The 4,768-nt window shown below is 38.0% G+C and overlaps 1 pseudogene; it reads left to right on the forward strand.

The window, feature by feature from the left end:
* Window positions 1–2,275: 2,275 nt before the first annotated feature.
* LOC122068331 lies at window positions 2,276–3,587 on the forward strand (annotated as a pseudogene).
* The last annotated feature ends 1,181 nt before the right edge of the window (window positions 3,588–4,768 follow it).

The raw sequence follows: 4,768 nt of genomic DNA on the forward strand, positions 1-4,768 counted from the left end.
TTAAAGATTTGATTATTGAATCTAATTTCTGCGGCGAATGAGGTCGGTTTCATTGTTGATTGGACGTTTTTCGCTCCTCTTTTTTCTTGCTGTGAAAATGAGCTTGTTTCGCTTCTTCCAGTTAAATTGTGACTCTTTTAACTTGGCTTGATATTTGAATTGATATTGGAAAAATGGAAAGACCAACGTCTGTCAATCCCCGTCGCCGTCGTCATCGTCATCGTCGTCCTCTCTCTCTCTCTCTCTCTCTCTCTCTCTCTCTCTCTCTCTCTCTCTCTCTCTCTCTCTCTCTCTCTCGTCCCGCCTGGAGTTGCAGTCTTACCCCCTCTCTGCAAATCTTCAGTGAACTCTCAGGACTCTCTTTCACGGTCCAATGTCCCTCTCTCCCTGCTCTCGGCTACGATTTTGGTGGTTGGGCTTCTTCATTGTCGAAATCGATTTCAGAGATCGACGGCCTTGGTGAGATTGACGGCCTCATCGGGGCATTCACCCAAGGACTGGAGCACCGATCAGGTATGGGCGATGTCAGTGACCACCTTGGTCATAGCGGCCGGGAGATCTACGTCTTTCAGACGAGGCATCTGCTCCACCAACAGCGGCGGTGCCAACTACTTCTATTTCTCCAGCTAGATCAGGTAACTGAATGATTTTTTCTGACGAGGAGAGAGAGAGTAAAGGTGTTGCAACCGTGCATTGAAAATTTGTTTATCTTCTCTCCATGCAACGGTTCAATTCATGTTGATCAAATCCTACGGTCAAAATGCCGCTAGTATTCATAATTCCTAGGTACTATGCTAGCATACCTATCCCTCTCCCTTTTTTTATTGATTTACTTCTCTCTCCATCTATCTTGCTTTATAGTCTATCTCTTTCTATTTTTATTAAAAAAAATCCATATCATTCTATATTCTCTCCCCTCAATTATTTTTCTAATTTCATTTAATTTCCTTATAAAAAAAAATTATTTAGAAAAAAATTAGTTTCCTTATAATCTCCAACTCTCACACTGTTACACCCCCTTTTGCACACCACAGCTCACCAACTGTGCTAGGCAGTTGTTGTTTCTTTAATTGATTTTTATTTTAAGTGAAGTTCAAATGTAGATCAAACATTGTAGAAGAATCATTCTCATACAAGGTCCTGATTCGATGCCCCAGTCGATCCTCTATATCCCCGTGTTAATTTCCAAGTGCAGCACCATTGTCCTTGTATTATTTTCAAATAAAAGAACATCATTACATTTAACAGTTCGTGCCATGTTGCGCCATAAATAATGTTATATTCGTATCCTCATGAGTCATTTTCACCTGATTATGTTCTTATTATATTTTGAGAATCCATTAGTGAAGGGCAAGTGTGCATGTCCAGGGGTATTATCCATCCTCGTGACTCGTGACTCATGAGAGCATACAAACTGTATGGATGTAAACGGATCGAATTCGACTCGAATAGGAGCCTATCCGAATTCGATTCTTTTATCCGACCTGATATTTAGAATGCTATTAAATTCGATCTTAACGGTAATCGGATATTATCCGATCGTATCCACTTAACAAATGGATACCGAATATGCGAATCCAACTATCCTATGATAACTTAGACTTCTTTGCTTGCCCGTGTAATTTTAAATGAAAGCCATCACACTTGCTCACTCACTCACAACAAATACAAAAATCAATTCAAGTAATTTAGTTTGGAATCACATAGCCTAGAATCACAACAAAAACCAGCTTTAAGAGCCTAATCCAAATATGTTTTTGGTTCAAATGTTGAGAAGATATATGACATAGAGAGTAGATTTATCTAAAAAAAAAAAACACTTGGTACTTCAATAACTACACAAATCCATTCTGACCAACATCACATATGATATTTCTACACTATTATTATATAATAAAAATTAATATATTTACTTAATATTATAATGAAAGAAATGGATTTGGAGAAACGAATACGGATATTCTTTACTATCAGATAGCTCAACGAATAGAATAATAGTCGGTCGAAAACTAGGATTATCATATTCGTATCTGCTTAGTTTTTAGACCAGTTCAGATCATTTTTTAATATGAATACCCTTAAACGAATACAAAACCAGATCAAATGCGGATTTTCGATTATTCATTTACATCCGTAATACAAAGCAATCTTTTAAAAGATGGAATGGGTCGTAGAACCCTAGAAGGCTAGGATCGGTTCTCATATTAAAAAAACACGGCAATTAAAGGGTTTTTGCGCTTGGTGATCAGTTCTCATATTAAAAAAACAGCTTCCCGATTCTTGTAACCATGATACAAGGGCTTGTGTAGGTCACGGCGGCGTCTGAAAAACAAACAGCGAAATCCTATAGGTTTTCGACGAGAGAGAAGGATTAGAACCATCACCAAGCAAGTTAGGAAATGTTGATTGGGTGGATGGAGAGTAAGTTCATTGGAAGGTCTTCGAGACACTTTTGCAGATTCCTTTCGGTTTCAAGCAGCAAAGCTGTAGTGGATGTAGCCGCTAAAGATGGAGAGCTGAGGATGTTCATGGTCTCTGGAGAGGTTTCTGGAGATTCCATCGCTTCTCGTCTTATGGCTTCTCTTAAAAAGCCCTCTCCTTTTCCTATCCTTTTTTTGGGTGTTGGAGGGTAAGCTAATCTACCCACAATATCTTTCTCTCTCTGTTTGCGTGGACATTATGCTTTGTTGTATATATCTCCCAATCTGTTGGTTGTTCAGAACATATATTCTCCATGTGTGATCAGGTCTTTGATGGCCAGTGAAGGACTGAAATCTATATTTCCCATGGAGGATACTGCAGTAATGGGCATCTGGGAATTGTTACCTCATTTAAATAAAATTAGGGTAAGCGGTGAGCCATGCTCTTACATTTTGGGTTTGATAGCTTAAAATTTTACTAAATGAGGTTTTTTTCTAATGTCAATTTAAGTCATTCTGATCCCTTTCTTATTTTGGAATTTGGAAGTAGTAGGTGAAGTTGAAGGAAGCAGCAGAGGCTGTCTTTTGTTTCAGTCTCATGTTGTAGTAACAATTGACTCCAAGGGGTTCTCTTTTGTCTCCTTAGACAATTACGTGGTAACATTCTACCACTTGTTCCCCTCCCCTCCCCTCTTGTAGTGCACATAGGCTCAAATTTTGGTTGTATAAGATATTATCGTAAAATGAGGGAAATTTTTTGCAGCTAGATATGGTGGGCGAGGTTTACATAGTCCTGTTCACTTCCATTATGTGGCACCATCATTCTGGGCATGGAAAGGGGGTGAAACAAGGCTCAAAAATCTTCGTAAGTTTGTTGACCATTTATTATGTATTCTACCATTTGAGGAAGAAGTTTGCAGATCACATGGACTAGCTGCGACCTATGTTGGTCATCCAATCCTAGAAGATTCACTATACTTGAATATGGTATGAATTTAATCCTTTTAAAAAATGTATTAGATAGCTTTTTAACGGATTACATCAAAGATTAGATGTGTCCTATGACCTATGTATTGTTTATACAATTATATATTCCTAGAAGGAAAAGAAAATCTCTTTCTGAAATGTTTATACAATTATATATTCCTAGAAGGGGGCCTCCTGGCCCCTTGCAACCTCCACGGCCCGCTAACCGGCTAGCTGGACCACCATCCTGCCTGTCGAGGTGCTACACTAATACTCCTTGGATTAAACTGTAACGGAATGCAAGACATCGTACACCAACAATTTACTCACCGTCTTGAGTTGTTTGCTTTTGGCAATGGGCATTGTAGGGAAGGGATGTTGTCAGTGCGTCCGTGGCCTATTTTATTTTATTTGTGTGTGTGTATATATATATATATATACATTTTTTTTTTCTTTTCTTTGGGGGGGGGGATGAAAAGCTATTTGTCTCATTGGTGATTTCCTTCCATATATATATATGATATCCAATGAAGCAATTAGAAATTTTATTAAATAGTAATTTTTAAATTTCAAATAATGATAGACAATTACAACATTTTTCTTAAACAATCAATGGTTGTGAGAGTTCTTTGGTGCTTCTAAATCTTATTAACTACTTTGACAGCACCAGATATTTTTTCCTCCCATGAACTTGTTTGATTTGTTAAAGTATTAAAATTCTCGAGCGGAGATTTGAAAGTGGAAACCAAAGAGTTTGCAGCTTCTAATGAAGGGACTTTTGCAGTTTTAAATTAATCCTCTTTGCTTTAACCACTTCAAAAACTCTATGAAGGAAGTCATTAGGAGCAGCATTATCAAACTCCTCCGTGGACCCATTAGTTTATCTACTCAGACGAATTACTTCTAGTTCTTTCTGCCTGTTGGGAAGGGAAGTTTCAGTTACAACATAAAGCTAAGAAAAGAGAAGACCAGGTAAACCGTGAGAAGTGAATGGGTTTCCCTAAGTGTCTGTCCAGTCAATTATAACTTTGATGGTGGGAGTATGAAAAGTTAAGAAACAACAGACAAAGGACATTTTAGAGACCATATAGGCAATAAGGTTCTGTGCTTTCGACACCCAGCAGGAAGAGCTGACGCAAACTCAAAAGAATTCAAGAGCTAACATTGGGAGATAAGTAGCTACATAAAACTTCATGTCTTCTCAATAGAAAATTACATGCTTCAAGGAGAAATCCTTGCTTCAATGGGCACACTTAAAGTTCTAGAGATTTTGAAACTAGGCAAAAAACAGCCTCTGGTTCCATTCCAATTGAGTTGTGTAGTTAGCTTTTCTCTGTTCTTCATCACCTCCAAATCAGGCATGATAGTTCTTATACATTTGT

Source organism: Macadamia integrifolia, unplaced genomic scaffold (assembly GCF_013358625.1).
Source record: "Macadamia integrifolia cultivar HAES 741 unplaced genomic scaffold, SCU_Mint_v3 scaffold3723, whole genome shotgun sequence".
NCBI lineage: Eukaryota > Viridiplantae > Streptophyta > Magnoliopsida > Proteales > Proteaceae > Macadamia > Macadamia integrifolia.